The sequence below is a fragment of the Chlorocebus sabaeus genome, chromosome 20 (assembly GCF_047675955.1).
Source record: "Chlorocebus sabaeus isolate Y175 chromosome 20, mChlSab1.0.hap1, whole genome shotgun sequence".
NCBI lineage: Eukaryota > Metazoa > Chordata > Mammalia > Primates > Cercopithecidae > Chlorocebus > Chlorocebus sabaeus.
The window spans coordinates 114,754,869-114,777,011 of NC_132923.1; the positions used below are offsets into that span (position 1 = coordinate 114,754,869).

At 41.0% G+C, this 22,143-nt stretch overlaps 1 pseudogene; it reads left to right on the forward strand.

Moving 5' to 3' along the window:
* Positions 1 to 20,121: 20,121 nt before the first annotated feature.
* LOC103225416 (BRCA2 and CDKN1A-interacting protein pseudogene) lies at positions 20,122 to 21,160 on the forward strand (annotated as a pseudogene).
* The last annotated feature ends 983 nt before the right edge of the window (positions 21,161 to 22,143 follow it).

Consider the following 22,143-nt stretch of genomic DNA (forward strand, 5'->3'; position numbering starts at 1 on the left):
GAAACCCTATCTCTACTAAAAATACAAACACTAACCAGGCATGGTGGCAGGCACCTGTAGTCCCAGCTACTCGGGAGGCTGAGGCAAGAAAATTGCTTGAATCTGGGAGATGGAGGTTGCAGTGAGCTGAGATGGCACCACTGCACTCCAGCCTGGGCAACAAAGTGAGATTCTGTCTCGAAAGAAAGAGAGAGAGAAAGAGAAAGAGAAAAAGAAAAGAAGAAAGAAAGAAAGAAAGAAAGAAAGAAAGAAAGAAAGAAAGAAAGAAAGAAAGAAAGAAAGAAAGAAAGAAAGAGAGAGAGAGAGAGAGAGAGAAAGAAAGAAAGAAAGAAAGAAAGAAAGAAAGAAAGAAAGAAAGAAAGAAAGAAAGAAAGAGAGAGAGAGAGAAGAAAAGAAAAGAAAAGAAAAGAAAAGAAAAGAAAAGTAGTGTGTTCCCCATCCCTGGAAGGCTGCAACCAGAGACTGCTCAGGGGATCCCTGCACAAGGCTGAGAGTTGGCTTGGGTGACTTCAAAGGCCCTACTGGCCCTGACATCCAAATCTACATTTTCAAAGCATGTGGTCAAACATCCAGGCCTCAGGGTCACAAGCAGAATAACCTTCCCCTGACCTCCCCAGAGCCTCTCAGCAAAGCCAAGTTTGTCCAGAATCAGCTTTAATTTGATGTCTCTTCTTCTCGTTTATTAAAGGGACACAAAAGAGAGAAAACCACTTGAATGGTCCTCCGGGCGGGCTGGCTATAAATGTCTTCATAAGAAGGGCCCAGCCTGGACTTTGGTGCCCAGCAATTACGGCTGCCGTGCACCCCGCCCAGACGACCAGCCTCAGGCACCTCTTTGGTCTTCTCCTTGCCCAGGCAGGTCACAGCCAGCAAGAGTCCCTCTAGGAGAAGAGGCCAATGACCCCAAAGGGCCAGCTACCTAGCAACTCAAAAAGCACACCCAGCTACTCTTGTCCAGCGCAGGGATAGCGTGGCTGTGGGGGGCAGGTTCCCCCCAGTTCCCCCAAGGGCACGGCAAGCTCAGCTGGGAGAGTGTGGAGGAAGGAGGGTCATGGGTGAGTTCTCGTACACAAAGCACCCCGCACCCCTTCGGTTTCCAGATGAGACTCCAGCCTTCCACAGAAGAGGGGAGGAAAGGTTTGGCTCCCCAATTTCCTCCTCAAGAGCCGTGCACAGCTCTCTGCTGCCTCATGAACACAGCCCCAGTCCCCAGTCTGGGAGAGGAAGAGATAGAGTAAGAGAGACCTAACAGAACAGAACAGCGGGGACAAGCACAGACTCTGGTTCAAATCCCAGCTTCCACACTTCTGAGCTGTGTGGCTTCAGGCAAGTCGGTGAACCCCTCTGAGCTTCTGGGTCCTCATTTGTTAGATGGGTTGATAATAATGGTACCTACTTCATAAGGCTGAAATTTAGAGTGAATCCATGCAAAGTCCCTAGCACAGTGCCTGCTACCAGGCACTACTCAATAAAAGCCGGGTTTAATACCTGTTGAGCACTTGCCATGTGCCCAGCACCACGCAGGGCACTCCACACTGTCACATTTGATCTTCATGATCACCTTGTGAAGTAGATGTTACTATTGTTCCCATTTTGCGGAGGACAACACTGAGATTTCAAGCAGTCAAGTAGCCTCCCCACAGTCTCACAGGAAAAGGGATGAGGCTGGGATTTGGATCCTGTTTCTCTGATTCTAGGAGCTGAAGTCTTGCTGGGATCCAGGCAGCTCCTGGATAGAAAAGGAAGGTCTGACCGGGCACGGTGGCTCATGCCTGTAATCTCAGCACTTTGGGAGGCTGAGGTAGGTGAATCACATGAAGTCAGGAGTTCGAGACCAGCCTAGCCAACATGGTGAAACTCCATCTCTAATAAAAATACAAAAATTAGCTGATATGGTGGCACATGCCTATAATCTCAGCTACTCTGGAGGCTGAGGCATGAGAATCGCTTGAACCCGGGAGGCAGAGGTTGCAGTGAGCCTTGAACCCAGGAGGTAGATGCTGTGGTGAGCCAAGATCACACCACTGCACTCCAGCCTGGGTGATGAAGCAAGACTTTGTCTCAAAAAAAAAAAAAGAAAAAAGAAAAAAGAAATAAAAGGAAGGTCTGCATCTGGCTCTGCCCCAGACACATTTATTCATTTGCTCCTTCCTTCTGTCGTGTATTCATTCAACAAACATGTAGATGTTGTGTCAGGCCCTGCAGATGGAGGCTAACAAGAAACACAGAGACCATCTTTTCAGCAGACCCACAGCCTACTGTTCCTTCTGGCTTCCTCTAGATACCATAATTTTCAACTATAAAGGTTCTAGAATATACTAGTAACCCTTCCAAGCCTAGCTCAAATGCCTCGCTCAGAAAAGCCTGTCTCAATCTCCTCCCACAACCTGATAATCACAGGTGACATTTTGTAATGCCAGTTGTGTGCCAGGCATGGTGCTGGGGGCCATTCAGGTATTAGCCCACTGGGTGAGTAGGATAAAGCAGCCTCCTGAACTTTCTGACTTCTGAGGCAGAAGGCACATGGTAGATCCACGGAAAATGCTAACTGACTTACCGTCCCTCTTTCTAAGAGCACGGTCCATTGCACGTTTGTAAAAGACCAAATCCTTCCAGTGGTTGAACTTGACCTGCCCCAGCCCTGACCTCATCTTCTACCACTCACCCCCTCCTCACTCTGCTCCGGCCACACTGGGCTTCTTGCTGTTTCTAGGTTCTCCAAGCACACTCGCACCTCAGGACCTTTGCATGTGTCCTTCCTTCTGTCAAGAAGTCTCTTCTCCAAGATGCCACCACACCTGGATTCTTCACCTTCTTTATGTTGATGCTCAAATGTCATGTTATCGTTCAGGCCTTCCTTGATCATTCTGCTTAAAATGACAGCTCCACCCCACCCCACACCCCACCCCCTAACACTGCTTTTTCTTTCCCATCATATTACCTATCATTGTCTGATATATTAGATGTTTATTTATCTTTTTATTATTTTTTTTGAGACGGAGTCTCGCTCTGTTGCCCAGGCTGGAGTGCAGTGGTGCTATCTCGGCTCACTGCAACCACTGCCTCCCTGGTTCCAGCGACTCTCCTGCCTCAGCCTTCCAAGTAGCTGGGATTACAGGTGCATACCACCACACCCCGCTAATTTTTGTATTTTTAGTAGAGATTGGGTTTCACCATGTTGACCGGTCTGGTCTTGAACTCCTGACCTCAAGTGATCCGCCCACCTCGCCCTTCCAAAGTGCTGGGATTACAGGCGTGAGCCACTGTGCCAGGACAGGTATTTATTTACTAGCATTTGTCTCCCCACTCTCCACTTTTCCCTCCCAAGAATGTGAATTCTAAGAGGTCAAAAATGTCATGTGTATTTTGTTGATTGAAGTATTCTCAGATCTTATTACAGTATCTGACACACAGTAGGTGCTCAAAAAATGCTTTTGAGTGAACAAATGAATGTATGTCTGTGGTTCCAAAAAAGGTTTTATTAATAATAAGTAATAGTCTGTGAATAGTAAGTAGCCAATAAGTGTACGTGGCTTTTACAAACGGCTTTGGCAGGGTGTGGCCGCTCATGCCTGTAGTCCTAGAACTCTGGGAGGCTGAGGAGGGAGGATCACTTGAGGTCAGGAGTTTGAGACCAGCCTGAGCAACAGTGACTCTGTCTCTACAAAAACATTTTTTAAAAGGCCGGGTGCAGTGGCTCACACCTGTAATCCCAGCACTTTGGAAGGCCAAGGCAGGCGGATCATGTGACGTCAGGAGTTCGAGAACAGCCCGGCCAACATGGTGAAACCCCTGTCTCCACTGAAAACACAAAAAGTAGCTGGGCATGGTGGTGTGCGCTTGTAATCCCAGCTACTTGGGAGGCTGAGGCAGGAGAATCACTTGAAACTGGAAGGTGGAGGTTGCAGTGAGCAGAGATCGCGGCACTGCACTCCAGCCTGGGTGACACAGTGAAACTTCATCTCAAAAAAAAATTTTTTTTTAAGATAAAAATAAAAACAGCTTTACTGAACTACAATAAGCTTGTACAGTTAGATGCATTTTGACATGTGGATGCACCTGTGAAACCAACACTACAAGCAAAAGAGCCTCTGTGTAATTTTTCCTTCCTCCAACTCACCCTGTTCTCCAGGCAACCACTGTTCTACTTTCTGTTACTAAAGATCAGTTTGCATTTTCTAGAATTTCATATAAAAGTAATCATACAGTATTTACTGATGGCTTTTTCACTCCACCTAATTATATTGCTATGCATCTACGCAGTCTCATATGTTAGAGTGTGTTCCTTTTTATTGCTCCACTGCATGAACATACCATAATTTGCTCATTCATCACCAGCTGAGGGACATTTGTTTGGTTCCAGTTTGAGGCTATTACAAATAAGTCTGCTATGAGTATTTGTGAACAAGTCTTTGTATGAATAGATGGGTCACGTGCTTTTTTTTTGCTCATGGGTTATATGGTACATGCATGTTTAACTTTGTTAGAAGTTGCCAAACTGTTTTCCAAAATGTTTGTACCAGCTTCCACTCCCACCAGCAGCATATAAGAGACCCAGTCATTCTCCACACTCAGCACCAACACCTGCTATGATCAGTCTTTCAGATACCAGCCATTCTAAGAGATGTGTAGTGATAGATATCTCCTTATGCTTTAATTTACATTTTTCTAATGACATGTTTTACTTTTTTTTTTTTTTTTTTTTTTTGAGACAGGGTCCCGCTCTGTTACCCAGGTGGGAGTGCAGTGGCACCACCATGGTTCACTGCAGCCTGGACCTCCCAGGCTCGAGCAATCCTCTTGTCCCAGCCTCCCAAGTAGCTGGGACTACTGGTGTATGCCACCACAGCCTGCTAATTGTTTTATATTTTGTAGAGAAGAGGTCTCACTATGTTGCCGAGACTGACATGTTTTCTTTCTTTTTTTTTTTTTCTTCAACTTTTATTTTAAGTTCTGGGCTACATGTGCAGGATGGGCAGGTTTGTTACATAGGTAAACATGTGCCATGGTGGTTTGCTGCACGGATCATCCCATCACCTAGGTGTTAAGCCCAGCATCCATTAGCTATTCTTCCTGATGCTCTCACTTCCCCCAGCCACCCCCGACATATTTTCTATCAAACATCTTTTCACATGATTATTTACCATCCGAATATGTGACTTGGTTAAATGACTTCAAATCCTGCTCATTTAAAAAATTAAGTTGGGTGCTCTCTTATTTGTGTTTTTGAGAGTTCTTATGTATTCTGGAACATAAGTCCTTTATCAGATATATGATTTGAAAAAATTTCCTCCTACTATGTGGCTTGTGTTTTCATTCTCTTAACATTGTCTTGTGAACAGTATAAGTGGTTTTTATTAAAAATGTTTAATGAAGTCCAGTTTATCCACCTCTTTTATGGACCATGCTTTTGGTGTTACATCTAAGAAATATTTGCCTAACCCAAGGTCATAAGGATTTTCTTGAACGTTTTCTTCTAGGAATTTCATAGATTTAGTTTTACATTTACATCTATGATCCATTTTGAGCTCATTTTTTAAAATATAGTACAAATTATAGATAGGAGTTCTTTCTTTCTTTGTTTTTGCAAGTAGATATTCAATTGTTTCAGCACCATTCCATAAAAAGACTGTTCTTTCTCCACTGAATTGCCTCTGCATCTTTGTCAAACATCAGTTGTCTGTATACATGTGGATCTATTTCTGGATTTCCTTTTGTATTCCATTGATCTATGTGTCTGTTGTTATACCCATGCCACACAGTGTTGATTACTGCAGCTTTATGCTAACTTTTGACATCAGGGAGTGTTAAGTCCTCCCACTTCATGGTTTTTCAGGGTTGCTTTGACTATTCTAGGTCCTTTGCTTTTCATGCAACTGTTAGAATCAGCTTATCGGTCTTACACAAAAGACTGAGATTTTGGTTGGATTATGTTGACTCTATGGGTTAATTTGGGGAGAACTGACATCTTAACTATTGAGTCTTCTAACTCATGAACATAGTATACCTCTCCATTTGTGTAGGTTTTCTCGCACTTCAGCAACGTTCTATAGCTTTCAGTGTACACGTTTTGCATAGTTTTTCAGTTTGCACCGTGTTTCAGTGTTTTCATGTCTTTTGAGGCTGATGTGAATGTTGCTTTTTAAAATTTTCAGTTTCTGTAGTGTTCATTGCTAATATGCAGAAATAGAATTGAATTTTGAATATTAATCTGCAATCTTGCTAAACTCAGTAACAAATTCCAGTGCAAATTAGTTTTTCTACACACAAGATTATCTCATCTGCAACAGCTTTACTTCTTCCATTCTAATCAGAATGCCTCTTATTTATGTATTTATATATTTACTTTCCCTCATTGCTCTCGTGAGGACTTCCAGTACAGTGTTGAATAGAGGTGGTGAGAGCAGACATCCTTGTCTTATTCCTGATCCTAGTTTGTTAATAGGGTGAATTACATTGATTAATTTTCAATGTTAAGCCAAATTTGCATTCCTGGAATAAATCCTACTTGGTTATGATGTATTATCCTTTTTATACGTTATTGGACCCAATTTGATAACATTTTGTTATGAATTTTTACATCTATGTTTATGAGAGATATTAGTTGTAGTGTTCTTTTCTTGTAATGTGATTTTCTGATTTTGGTATAAGGTTGATGCCGGCTTCATAGTATGAGTAGGGGAGTATTCCCTCCTCTTTGGTTTTCTGGAAAAGATTGTGCAGAATCAATATTATTCTTTCTTAAATATTTGGTAGAATTAACCAGTGAAGCCTGAGGTTTCCTTTGAGAGTTACTTGAAAAGAATATGTATTTTGCTGTTTTGAGTGCTGTGTTCTATCAATATCAATTAGATCAAGTTGGTTGATAATTCTGTTCAGACTTTCTGTACGCTTACTGATTTTTTTCCACTTGTCCTATCAATTCTTGAAAGAGGAGTATAGAAATCTCTGATTGTAGCTGTGGATTTGTCTATTTCTTCTTGGAATTCTATCAGTTTCTGTTTCTTCTTCTTTAACCTCTTTATAAGGTGCTTTGAGAGAAGTTTTCTAGCTATAATTCAATTTCTTTAATAGATATGGGTTTACGTCTATTTCTTATTTATTTCTTTTTGAGTGACCCTTGGTAGCTAACATCTTTCAAGGAATTTGTCCATTTTTTTTAACTCATGGAATTATTAGCCCAAAGTTATTCATCTTGTTCCTTTATTGTCTCTTTAGTATCCATAGAATTTGTAGTAATGTCACCTCTCATTCTTGGTATTGTAATTTGTATCTTCCCTCTTTTTTGACTAGTGTGACTAGAGGTTTATCAATTTTATTGATATTCTCAATAACCAGCTTTTGTGTTTATTGATTTTTCTCAGGTTTTTCTGTTTTCTATTTCATTTATTTCCTCTCTGAGTTGTATTATTTCCTTTCTTCTGCTTCCTTTGGTTTTATCCTACTCCTGTTTTTCTAGTTTCTTTAGGTGGAAGTTGAGGTCCAGGATTTGGGATGTTTTTTCCTTTTCTAGTAACATATTAGTGCTGCAAATTTCCACTTAAGAACCGCTTTATCAGCATCCCACAAATTTTGATATGTTGTGTTGTTAATTTCATTCCATTAAAATATTTTCTAATTTCCCTTTTGATTTCTTCTTTGAGCCTTGAGTTATTTAGAAGTGTGTTATTTCATTTCCAAGTATTTGGAGGATTTTCTGGAGATCTTTCTCTTATTGATTTCCAATTTAATTCCATCATAATCAGTGAACATTCTTTTATGACTTGAATCACTTTAAATTTATTGAGACTATATTGAGAATATAGTCCATCTTGCAACCATTTCATGTATACTTGAAAAGAATATGTATTTTACTGTTTTGAGTGGTGTGTTCTATCAATATCAATTAGATCAAGCTGGTTGATAATTCTGTTTAGACTTTCTATACACTCACTGATTTTTTTTCTACTTGTCCTATCAATTCTTGAAAGAGGAGTATAGAAATCTCTGATTATAACTGTAGATTTGTATGTTTCTCCTTGGCAGTCTATCAGTTTCTGTTTCTTCTACTTTAACCTCTTTATAAGGTGCATATATACTTAGAATTGCTATGTCCTTTTGATGAATTGACCTCTTTATTATTATGAAATGACTTTCTTTATCCATTGTCAAATTATTTGCTTTGAAATATACTTTGTATGACATTAATATAGTCATTGCAGCGTTCTTTTTATTAGTGTTAAGATGATATTTATTTTTCTATAATTTTACTTTTAACCTATTTGTGTCCCCATATTTAAAGTTGGTTTCTTATAGGCAGCATATAGTTGGGTCTTACTTTTTCATCCAACCTAACAGTTCTATCTTTTAATGGAGATGTTCAGATCACTTATATTTAATGCTATTATTGACATAGTTAGGTTCAAATCTAGCATCTTAGTGTTTGTTTTCTAATTGTCCCATTCGTTCTTTGTTCCCTTTCTCCTCTATTTTCCCCCTCTTTTTAGATTAATTAATTTCGTTTTCTTTTCTTTATTTGCTTATTAGCTACAACTGTTTTGCTATCTTGGTCATTGCTTTAAGGTCTACAGTATGCATATTTAACTTATCATCCGACCTTCAAGGAATATTATACCATTTCACAAATAGTATAAGAACCCTAAAACAGTATTCTTTCATTTCTCCTCTCTCAGCATTTGTGCTATTTTCATACATTTTACCTCTATCTATGCTATGAATTCCTCATTATCTTGTTATTGATTTTGTTTAGTCAGATATCTCTTAGATTTTTAAAAAATTAACAAATATTAATTGTATGTGTTTATAGGGTACAGTATGATTTTTTAAACATATATATATGTGTATATATATATAGTGAAATGATTAATTCAAGCTAATATATTCATCGCCTCACATACTTATTTTTGTGGTGAGGTCATTTACAATCTAGTCTCTTGGCAATTTTCAAACATGCAATGCATGATTATTAACTATAGTCCATGCTGTACCACAGTTCTCCAAAACTTATTCCTCTAGTCTAATGAAAATGTACCTTTTGACCAATATCTCCCCATTTCCTGCCCTCCCACGCCAGTCCTTGGTAACCACCATTGACCTCTCTGATTCTATGAGTTCAGTTATTTTAGATTCCACATATAAGTGATATCATGTAGTATTTCTGTACTTGGCTTATTTCACTTAGCATAAGGCCTTCCAGGCTCCTTCATGTTGTTGCAAATGACAGCATTTTCCTCTTTTTAAAGGCTTGATAGTATTCCATTATGTTTATATACCACTTTTTTTTATCATTCATTCACTGATGGACACTTGTATTTATTCCATAGCTCATCTGCAATAATGAATTGTGAATAATGCTGCAATGAACATGGGAATGGAGATGTCTCTTCAGTGACTTCAATCCCTTTGGATATGTTCTCAGAAGTGGAATTGCTGGATCATGTGGTAGTTTTATTTTTAGTTTTTTGAAGAACGTCCATGCCATTTTCCATAATGGCTATACTAGTTTACATAGCTACCAATTCCATACAAGTTTCCATTTTCTCTACATCTTCACCAACAATTGTTCTCTTTCACCTTTTTCATTAACAGTCATTCTAACAGGTATAAGTAGTCAGTTATCTTTTAAAGAGATTTAAATAAGAAAAAAGTTTGTATTTTTAATCTTTAGAGTGATCATGTCTGGTGCTCTTCATTCTTCTGTGTAATTTCATATCCCACACAATATCATTTTTTTATTCTGCCTGAAGAACTTCTTTGAACACTTCTTACTGTGTGAATCTGCTGGTAGTGAATTATTTTGGCTTTTGTATGTCTGAAAAAGTCTTTATAATATATAAATTTTGAGACGTGGTCTTAGGCTGTTGCCCAGGCTGGAGTGCAGTGGTACAGTCATTGCTCACTGCAGCCTCAACCTCCCAGGCTCAAGCAATCCTCCCATCTCAGCCTCCTGAGTAGCTGGGACCACAGGTGCAAGCCAATGTGCCTGGCTAATTTTTTTATAGAGACAGGGTTTCGCTGTTTTGCCCAGGCTGGTCTTGAACTCCTGGATTTAAGCAATCTGCAAACCTCGGCCTCCCAAAATGCTGAGATTATAGGCAAGAGCCACTGCACCTGGCCTTGAAAAAGTGTTCATTTTACCTTCTCTTTTAAAAGATATTTTTCTGGGTGTAGAATTCCAGTTCAATATTTTTTTATTTTTCTAATACTTTAAAGACATTGCTCCACTGTCTTCTCACTTGCATTGTTTCCAATTGGAAATCTGCTGTCATCTTTATCTTCGTTCCTTTGTACGTTGTGTCTTTTTGTCCTCCGGCTGTTTTTAAGATTTTTCTCTTTCCCATTGGTTTTGAGCAATCTGATTACGGTGTAACTTGGTATAGTTTTCCTCATGCTTCTATGTTTGGAGTTCAGTGGAAGTCTTGGCTCAAATTTTAAAAAATACAATAATTTTTTCTTGGAGTATTTTTCTTTCCAATGATTTGTTGCTTTCCCTTACCCCCTTTCTCTCCTCTCCTTTAGGAACTCTATTTACCTATGTATTAGGCTGCTTGAAGTTGTCCCACAGATCAATGATGCTTTGTTCAATTTTTTAAAATTGAATATCTTTTTTCTCTGTGGTTCATTTTGGCTTTTGTTTGTTTTGTTTTGTTTTGTTTTGTTTGAGACAGGGTCTCACTCTGTCGCCCAGGCCAGAGTGCAGAGGCATGATCTTGGTTCACTGAAACCTCTGCCTCCTGGGTTCAAGCAATTCTCATGCCTCAGCCTCCCAAGTAGCTGGGACCATAGGCAGGTATGACCATGCCCAGCTAATTTTTGTATTTTTAGTAGAGACAGGGTTTTACCATATTGGCCAGACTAGCCTTGAACTCCTGGCTTCAAGTGATCCACCCACCTTGGCCTCTCAAGTGCTGGGATTACAGGCATGAGCCACCTCACCTGACTTTTTGTGGTTCATTTTGGATAATTTTTATTTATATATCTTCAAGTCCACTGATCCTTTCTTCTACAATGTCTAGTCAGCTATTATTCCCATCCAGTTTATTTTTCATCTCAGATGTTGTCATTTTAACAGATTTTTTATTTGGGTCCTTTTGATATCTTCTCTGACTCCACTTAACCTGTTCAATCTTTCCTCTCATTTTTCTTTAACAAATAGAATACAGTTATAATAATTTTTTGAATGCTTTTTGTCTGCTAATTCGAACCTCTGTGTCAGTTCTGGGTTGGTTTTGATTGACTTTTCTCCTCCTTTTGGAGTTGCATTTTCCTGTTTCTTTAAATGCTTGGATATTTTTTATCAAATGCCAGACATTGTGAATTTGACCTTATTGGGTGCTGCCTATTTTTGTATTTTTATAAAAATGTTTGATCTTTGTTCTGGGACACAATTAAATTGCTGGAAAATAGTTCGATTTTGTCTTGCTTCTTAGATTTGTTAGGAGTGACGAGAGCTGCATTTTGTAAAGGGATAATTATTTCCACTGTTGAAGCAAGACTCTTTTGAGTACTCTCCCCAGTGCCCCATGAGTTTTGAGGTTTTTCAATTGCCAGATGAGAATAGGCTCTGTTGCATACTCTGTGTGAGTGTTGAGTACTCTCTCATGCTTTGGGGTGGTTCTTCTCATCTTGGGCAATTTTTTCACATGCTTATATGCTTATGGGACTTAGGGAATGTTCAAAAGCCCTGAAACTATGCACAGAAAGACCCCTGACTATTCACCTGTCATCTGGAGCCTCCACTCTATTTTCTTTTTTAAAAAAAGAAAAAAAAAAACTTTTATTTTAAGTTCAGAGGTACGTGTGCAGGTTTGTTACATAGGTAAACTTGTTTCTTGGAAGTTTATTATATAAATTATGGAATCACCCAGGAATTAAGTTTTGTACCCATTAGTTATTTTTCCTGATCCTCTCCCTCCTCCCACCATCCACCCTCCAATAGGCCTCAGTGTCTGTTGTTCCTCTCTTTGTGTCCATGTGTTCTCATCATTTAGCTCCCACTTATAAGTTAGAACATGCAGTATTTGTTTTTTTTTTCCTGTGTTAGTTTGCTAAGGATAATGGCCTCCAGCAAAATCCATGTCCCTACAAAGGGCATGATCTAGCTCCTTTTTATGTTTGCATGGCATTCTGTGGTGTATATGTGCCATATTTTCTTTATCCAGTCTACTATTGATGGACATTCAGGTTGATTCCATGTCTTTGCTATCATGGATAGTCCTGCAATTAACATACATGTGTATGTGTCCTTATAATAGAAGAGCATATATTCCTTTGGGCATATAACTGGTAATGAGATTGCTGAGTTGAATGGTATTTTTGTCTTTAGTTCTTTGAGGAATTGCCACACTGTCTTCCACAATGGTTGAACTAATTCACATTCCCACCAACAGTGTATAAGCGCACCTTTTTCTCCACAACCTTGCCAGCATCTGTTATTATTATTTTTTTTTGACTTTTTAATAATAGCCATCTGGCCTGGTCTGAGATGGTATCTCACTGTGGTTTTGATTCACATTTCTCTAATGATCAGTGGTATTGAGCTTTTTTTCATATAATTGTTGGCCACATGTATAGCTTCTTTTGAAAGGGTTTGTTCATGTCCTTTGCCCACTTTTTAATGGGGTTGTTTTTTTTTCTTGTAAATGTGTTCAACTTCCTTATAGATGCTGAACATTAGACCTTCGTCAGATGCATAATTTGCAAAAATTTTCTCCCATTCTGTGGGTTGTCTGTTTACTCTGCTAATAGTTTCTTTTGCTGTGCAGAGGTTCTTTAGTTTAATTAGATACCATTTGTCAGATTTTGCTTTTGTTGCAATTGCTTTTGACATCTTTGTCATGAAATCTTTGCCTGTGCCTATGTGGTATTGCGTAGGTTGTCTTCCAGGGTTTTTATAGTTTTGGGTTTTACATTTAAGTCTTTAATCCATCTTGAGTTAATTTTTGTATATTGTGTTTAAAAAGGGGTCCAGTTTTAATCTTTTGCATATGGCTAGCCAGTTATCCCAGCACCATTTATTCTTTTTCCCATTGCTTGTTTTTGTCAGCTTTGTCAAAGATCAGATAGTTGTAGGTGTTCAGTCTTACTTCTGGGATCTCTGTTCTGTTCCTTTGGTCTTTCAGTCTGTTTTTGTACCAGTGCCATTCTGTTTTGATTACTGTAGCCCTGTAGTATAGTTTGAAGCAGAGTAGCATAATGCCTCCAGCTTTGTTCTTTTTGTTTAGGATTGTCTTGGCTATTCAGACTCTTTTTTGGTTCCATATGAATTTTAAAATAGGTTTTTCTAGTTCTGTGAAGAATCTCAATGGTAGTTTAATAGGAATAGCATTGAATCTATAAATTGCTTTAGGCAGGTCATTTTTACTATATTGTTTCTCTCTATCCATAAGCATGGAATGTTTTTGCATTTGTTTGTGTCATCTCTGATTTCTTTGAACAGAGTTTTGTAGTCCTCCTTGTTGAGATCTTTCACCTCCCTAGTTAGCTGTATTCCTAGGTATTTTATTCTTTTTGTGGCAATTTTGAATGGGATTGCATTCCTGATTTGGCTCTCTGCTTGACTGTTGTTGCTGTATAGGAATGCTAGTGATTTTTGCACATTGATTTTGTATCCTGCTGCTTTCCTGAAGTTGTTTATCACCTTAAGAAGCTTTTGGACTGAGACTGTGGGATTATCCAAGCTATAGGATCATGTCATCTGCAAACACAAGGGTAGTTTGATTTTCTCCCTTCCTATTTATTTCTTTCAGTGGTGTTGGTGCCCTTTCTTTCTCTCGCCTGATTGTCCTGGCCAGGACTTCCAATAACATGTTGAATAGAAGTGGTGAGAGAGGGCATCTTTGTCTTGTGCCAGTTTTCAAGGGGAATGTTTCCAGCTTTTGCCCATTCATTATGATGTTGGCTGTTGAATTGTCATATATGGCTCTTATTCTTTCAAGGTATGTTTCTTTAATACCTGGTTTATTGAGCGTTTTTAACATGAATGGATGTTGAATTTGATCGAAAGCCTTTTCTGTATCCATTGAGATTATCATGTGGTTTTGTCTTTAGCTCTGTTTATGTGAGGAATCACATTTATTGATTTGCATATATTGAACCAACCTTGCATCCCAGGGATAAAACCTACTTGATCATGGTGGATGAGCTTTTTGATGTGCTGCAGGATTCGATTTGCCAGTATTTTGGTGAGGATTTTTGCATTGATGTTCATCACAGATATCGGCCTGAAATTTTCTTTTCCTGTTGTATCTCTGCCCGGTTTTAGTATTAGGAGGCTGTTGACCTCCATCCTATTTTCCATAGTTTTTCTATATTCCAAACATCACAGCAATGAAGACAAAGAGCCACCCTCCAACCCAACACCTATTCTGAATTCAAAAAGCAAATCCAATGATGATGACATGATTTGGGGACACTGTAGACCTGCCAGGTGTAATCCTTGGTCACCAGTTTTGGTCTTCTGTTTCTCCCTTCTTATTCTATTAATGCCATTATCAAGCATAACAGAAAGTCACTTATTAAAATGAGGGACTCTGGTGACCCAGATATTTGAGTCTTTTTTTTAAATTCTCTGCAAGTGTTTCACAAAATGATTTGAGGCTTGCTAAACAAAAACAGTACTGATAAGTAGTTTACCCCACCACAAAATTCCCAAGCTGAAATTATTTTTGAACTGTACCCCAAATAAAATATCATCTTTTTTCTTCATTTACTGAACTTAATACTCTTAATGTACTATGTCAGTATATGGATGACATTTACTTCGATTTAATATTCTCATTGTGTGGTACTTTGGTGCATTGCCACGCCAAAAGGTACTAACTTGGATCAGATTCCTTAAGGAGTTAGTGACCGAAAAGCAAATTAAGAATAACGGGCACAGTGACTCACACTTATAATCCCAGCACTCTGGGGGGCCAAGGCAAGTGGATTACCTGAGACCAGGAGTTTGAGACCAGCCTGGCCAACATGGTAAAATGGAATCTCTACTTAAAAAATAAAATAAAATAAAAGTTAGCCGGGTGTGGTGACGTGCACCCGTAATCCCAGCTACTGGTGAGGCTGAGGCAGGAGAATCACTTGAACCTGGGAGGTGGAGGTGGCAGTGAGCCAAGATCAGGCCAGTGCACTCCAGTCTGGGTGAGCAGAGTAAGACTCCATCTCAAAAGAAAAAATAAAGAAAGAACAACCATCCAGCTGGGCACAGTGGCGCACACCTGTGTTCCCAGCTCAGTAGCTCTGGCAGAAGGCAGAAGGACCACTCAAACTTCAGCAGTTTGAGCAAGAGTTCTAGTCCAACCTCGGAAATATAACAAGACTGTGTCTTTAAATAATAATAATTATAACCATCAGAGGAAGAAATTTTAACATTCACAGCTTCCTCCCACTCCCCTTCCTCTGTCCTCTTTTCCTCCCCTACTGTATCTGCTCTTCTTCTTCTTTCTTGTCCTCTGCCCTTCTTTCCTGGCTTTTCCCACATCCATATCGGGTTAAAGTCAGAAGGACCTGGGCTCGAATCCTGGCTCCACTGTCTTCTTCTTGGATGACCTTGGTAAGCTGACTTCTTAACCTGTCTGAACCTGTTTCTTCACATACAAAAACAGGACAGTGCTCTTTAGCTAAGACAGTGGTCACGAGGATCAAATGAGATAATATGCATCAAACACCTGGCACATCGTATGTGCTTAGTAATGGAACATATTAATCCTTCATTTGATAAACATTTATTGAGCACCTGTTCTGTGGGGGCCTTGTGCTGAAGATACAGAAACAAAGGAGTACAATAAGGGATGTAGGCAAACAAATAAATTGCACTGAAGTATGGTATGAAATATTGAAATCTGAATAAAGTTATCAGAGGACAGGGATGCCCCTAGGCTGATGAGTCCTACATCACTAGAGGGATATAAGCAGACAGCATGGGTACTACTTTTTTTTTTTTTTTTTTTTTTGCTGCCTGGTGTCTGGGTATAAGGGTTTGGTGGAAGAGGGACCTCTGAGCTTCAGGTGGAGTTGACTCCACTCCCAGGTGGTAAGGATAGCAGTGCATGTGACTAAGCCTGGCCAATGGGAACTCACATCCCAAGGTCTTCTGAGGGACTTGACAAAGGTTTGGGGCTGCTGGCGGGCACCTTGCCTCCTTATAATACTGAGAATGAGGCTACTATGGAGGGAGCAGAGCTGAGGGATGTTCAGAGACCCACCCTTGATGACGTGGTTGGAACAGCTGGATTCAACCATACCTGAAGCCAAACTCTCCTTGGACTTTGATGTAAACTGAGCCCCTCAAAAAATCCCCCTTTGGTGTTCATCTAGATCAGCTTGAGTACCTTTCCACTATTCCCTGTGACCCAAAGAGTCCTGTGACTGACCATGAAGATGCTGAGGTGCTCAGTGAATGTTTGGTGGGAAGGGGGTATGGAAGGAGCTAGATGACCTCCAGAAGCCCTTCCCTTGAGAGAGGCTTTGAGTTGAGCATTGAAGGGCCTGAATTGCTGGTTGTTTGAGGGACAGCAGAACAGAGCGGGCAGTGCAGTGCCCCAGAGTTCCGCCGACTCCAGTTTCCATTCCGGGAGCACTTCCTGGTGCATTTAAATGTGCCCCTGTGTATGAGTGCCTTCAGGGGGTTCCAAAATAGCCTGAAATATAAACAGACTGAAAACCTACTCCTTCTCTTCCTCTCCCTGTTTTTCCTCTCTCCCGGGGTAGGGATGGGGGAAGCTGGTACCGGTGCTGCAGAAGCTCCATTTGGAGGATTTAGAAAACATTTCAAGTTCGGTCTCCTTCTTTCTAAGTCTGGCAAGCCCGCCTGCCTGGGGCACTTTTCCCCCTGAGTGCCAGGCCCAGGTGTGTGGGCAGGAAAAAGCAGCCCATTGTGTTCCAGCTTTGGGTCCTTCCGGTACTAGGACTTGGCCCCTGCCAGGCTTGGGTTCCCAAGGAAAAGAGGCAGGGAGTGCACTAGAGAAGTGGTGGGAGCTGGCACTTTCCTGCTGATGGAACAGATCCCGTCACGATAAAATTCCAGGCCACAACAATTTATTGAGCAACTACCCCTGGGAGCTACCCAGAGGGACAAAAATCAGGGAACAGAACATGCTTTAATCTGGGATTCAGGATGTTAGCCTGCCATGAACCTGGGGTAGCTGGTTCGAAAGCCAGCTCCCAGCAAACTCCCAAAATTCACACCATTGTGGGGCCCCTCCCCTGGACCTGCACAGGCTCCATGACTCACTTTTAACCAACAGAACGCAGCAGAAGGGATGCTGTGTGATTTCGGAGGGGAGGTCAGAATCCTTGCAGTCCCCGCTGTCTTTCTCAGAACACCCGCCCTGGGGTGCTCCCTCTAGGGGTCCAGCCACCCACTATGGGAAGCCCAAGACACAGGGAGAAATCACAGATAGTATTATGTGTTCCATAGTGTTTCCCCCATCCCACCCAAATTCATCTGTTGAAGTCTTAACCCTCAGCACCTCAGAATTTCCTAATCTAGGAATAAGGTTGTTGTAGATGTACTTAGTTAAGATGAGGTCATCCTGGAATAGGGTGGCTAATCCAATGTGACTGGTGTCCTTATAAATCGGGGAGATTTTGGGCACAGAGACATGCACATGTGGAGAATGCAATGTGAAAATACAGAGATGGGGGTGATGCTTCTACAATCCAGGAAATGCCAAAGATTGCCAGGAAACCATCAGAGCCTGGAAGGTTCTGCCTCACTTGGACTTTGATGTGAACTGAGTCCCTTAAAAAGTCTCCCTTTATTTTTCCTCTAGATCAGCTGGGATGCCTTTTATCTTTTGTGACTAGAGGAGTCCTATAACTGACAACAGAGATGCTGAGATGCTCAGTCAACGTTTGGTGGGAAGAGGGGACAAGAGGAGCTAGATGACCTCCAGGGGCCCCTCCTTCTGTCTGTAGGAGAGAGCCTGGAAGATTCTCCCTCACAGTCCTCAGAAGGAACCGACCCTGCTGACACCTGGACCTTGGACTTCCAGCCTCTGGAACTGTGAGACAGTGTGTGCTGAGTGATGACCTGACATCTCCTCCCCCTGTTTCAGAAATTTCAAAAATGTGGGTACCAGAGCAAAATTATTTGAGGGTTGACATCAGTCAACCTCCCAAATGGTTCAGACCAAGGTGTTCTTAGCCAATATGGGACATTCTTTTCTTGCTCAGGAAAAAAGCAAACGCGCCCTTAATTCAGTGATGCCAGAGTTGTTCTTTTGCGAGGATTAGGGTCAACGCATAGCAACAGAGGGCTACACACTCGTCGTGTGAGACCAGACTGGCTTGGGTCTGGGGAAGAAAAAATCCATGCTTACTAAATGCAATGTGGGATCCTGGATTGAATCCTGGAATGGCAAAAGGGCATTCATTGAAAAATGGGTGAAACCTGAATAATCTATAGTTTAGTTAAGAGTAATGTACTGACGGTGATGTCTTAGTTTTGAGAAATGTGCCATGGTAATGCAAGATGCTCACATTAAGAGAAATGGAGTGAAAGGTATACAAGGACTCTCTGTACTATCTTTACAACTTTTCTGTAACTCTAAATGTTTTTCAGGATAAAATGTTTATTAAACAAAAAAAGCTAGCATTTGCAGTGATGAAATGTGTTTGTCTTTAGACAGGCCAAAGGGGAGTTGGCCAAATCCCTTGCTGATGAGGAGGTCATCTCAAAATCAAAAACCCTTCGCCCTCCCAGGTGACAAGTGGGGTAATAGTTGTTGTTTATAGGGTTATGTCAAAGACTAAATGAAATAAAACATGTAAAGGGCTTGGCATAGAGCAAGGAACATGGCAAGCATTCAATAATCATAAGCTGCTGTTGTTGTTTAGTAAAACCACTTCACTAACAGTATCCCCATGATGCCACATCGGCTGGTGTGAGGAGTTTAGAGCTCTGCCAGCCCACTGTGGTTTTGCTCGAACGCACTCTCAAATGTATGAGTTCTCTGTTGCTGAATAACAATATTACCATTAACTTAGTGCGTTTTTTTGCTTGTTTGTTTTTGAGACAGAGTCTTGCTTTGTCGTCCAGGCTAGAGTGCAGTGGCACAATCTCAGCTCACTGCAACCTCTACCTCCTGGGTTTAAGCGATTCTCATGCCTCAGCCTCCCAAGTAGCTGGGACTACAGGCACCTGCCACCACGCCTGGCTAATTTTTTTTTTTTTTTTTTTTTTTTTGATTTTTAGTAGAGACGAGGTTTCACCATGTTAGCCAGGATGGTCTTGATCTCCAGACCCTGTGATCGGCCTGCCTTGGCCTCCCAAAGTGCTGGGATTACAGGCATCAGCCACCGTGCCCAGGCAATTTAGTGCTTTTAAAACACATTTAGGCCAGGCACAGTGACTCACACTTGTAATCCCAGCACTTTGGGAGGCTGAGGCGGGTGGATCACTTGAAGTCAGGAGTTCGAGACCAGCCTGGCCAACATGATGAAACCCCATCTCTACTAAAATACAAAAAATTAACCAGGCGTGGTGATACACGCCTGTAATCCCAGCTACTCAGGAGGCTGAGGCATGAGAATCGCTTGAACCCAAAAGGTAGAGGTTGCAGTGAGCTGAGATTATGCCATGGCACTCTAGCCTGGGCAACAAAGTGAAACTCTATCTCAAAAAAATAAAAATAAATAAATTAAAAACGTTTATTATCTCACAGTTTCTGTGGGTCTGGAGTCTGGGCATGGTTTACCTGAGTCCTATGCAAAGCTGCAATTGACATGTCAGCCAAGGTCAAGGTCTCATCTGAAGGACCAACTGGAGAAGAATTCACTTCCAAGCTCATGTGGTTGTTGGCAGGGCTGAAGTCTTTTATAGTGCAACATCTCTCTCACCAAATGTGTAGGGGTTTTTTTTCCATACCACAATAACCAGTTCTCCAACTCTCCAGATCCCAACTAGGTGTCCAGTGATTCAATTCAAGTCTGACACTAACTACTGGGAGTTAACATCTGTCCCCACAGGTTAAGGGCTCGGTCTGGCAAGACTGCTTCCATTCAGGCACCAATTGCAAGTCCTGGGCTTCCTGTACTTCTCACCAACAAGCTATAAATCAGGAGTTCCCATGACCACCTCTCTATAATTTGCTAGAAAGACTCACAGAGGTGAGCAGTAACATGGCATCCAGGTCTAAGTGGCGGGCCGTGGAAAGTGGGGTTCTGCAGTCACCAGACCCCCTAGTCCAGTGTGATGACAAAGAGGAAGATGAAGTCGAGGATGAGGATGAAGACAATGACGACAGTGACGAGGAAGAGGATGAAGAGGATGACGTCACTGACGAGAAAGTGAATATTGAATTTGAAGCTTACTCCCTATCAGATAATGATTATGATGGAATTAAGAAATTACTGCAGCAGCTTTTTCTAAAGGATCCTGTGAACACTGCAGAACTAACAGATCTCTTAATTCAACAGAACCATATTGTGAGTGTGATTAAGCAAAGGGATGTTTCAGAAGACAGCGAATATGATGTGGATGAAGATGAGGTTTTTGGTTTCATAAGCCTTTTAAATTTAACTGAAAGAAAGGGTACCCAGTGTGCTGAACAAATTCAAGAGTTGATTCTAAGCTTCTGTGAGAAAAACTGTGAAAAGAGCATGGTTGAACAGCTGGACAAGTTTTTAAATGACACCACCAAGCCTGTGGGCCTTCTCCTAAGTGAAAGATTCATTAATATCCCTCCACAGATCGCTCTGCCCATGTACCATCAGCTTCAGAAAGAACTGGCAAAGGCACACAGAACCAATAAACCATGTGGGAAGTGCTACTTTTACCTTCTGATTAGTAAGACATTTGTGGAAGCAGGAAAAAATAATTCCAAAAAAGAAACCTAGCAACAAAAAGAAAGCTGCGTTCATGTTTGCAAATGCAGAGGAAGAACTTTTCTATGAGAAGGCAATTCTGAAGTTCAACTACTCAGTGCAGGAGGAGAGCGACACTTGTCTGGAAGGCAAATGGTCTTTTGATGACGTACGGATGACACCCTTGCGAACTGTGATGTTAATTCCAGGCGACAAGATGAATGAAATCATGGATAAACTGAAAGAATATCTATTTAACCCATTTCCAATGGACAGTGATGGGCCTGTTTTTGTAACATTACCAGAAAACTCAGTGGAGATTTACTGAAAAACTCATGACTTTATTCAGATTAAGGTCCTCTACAAAAAGCAGGGTTCTGTCCCATGTGTCTGTGAGACATTTACAAAATATCAGTTTTTTAAAAGTTTGGTCAAATTATGAGTGGTTGATTTAAAAACTTTTCCAAGAAGAAGAAAAACATGGAGTAGAATTTAAAGAACTCAGTAAAAACTTCTATTTTTTATTTTTTTAAAAAAAAGACTCATAGCACTTGGGAAGGCACTTTACTTACTATTACTGGTTTATTATAAAGAATACAACTCGGCGACAGCCAAATGGAAGAGTTGCATAGGGCAGGGTGTGTCGTGGGAGGGTGCAGAGCCTCCGTGCCCTCTCAGTGTACCTCCCTGGCAGCACCTAAATGTGTTCACCAACCCAGATCTCCAAACCTGTTGTTTAGGGTGTTTATGGAGGTCCCATTATGTAGGCATGATTGATCAAATCATTGGCCATTGGTGATAAACTCAATCTCCAGCCCTCCTTTCTTCCCCAGAGCTCTGGGGGATAGGGCTGAAAGTTCCAACCTTCTCATCTTGCCTCAGTCTTTCTGGCAACCAGCCCCCACCCTGAAGCTATCTAGGGAACCCCAACCACCAGTCATCTCATCAGCACACAAAAGACATTCATCACTCCAGAGATTCCAAGGGTCTTAAAAGCTCTTACGCCAGGAACCAAGGACTATGACCAACTTTTATAACAACAGATGCTCCTATCATCCCATCATGCAGGAAATTATAAGCATTTTAGAAGCTCTGAGCCAGGAATCAGAGATGAAGAATAAATATATTTTTTTAATCTTCATCGTATCACAGCAGCATTCAGTTCCTTGTAGGTTGTCTTGCTAGTATTGGCTGTAGACCACCCTCAGTTCCTGGCCAAACGGGCCTCTCCGTGGGGCCGCTTACAGCATAGCGGCTGGCTGCAGCAAGCCAGTCAGGGACAGAGCCTACCAGCAAGAAGGAAGTTACAGTCTTACCAAACATCATCCCAGAAGCGAC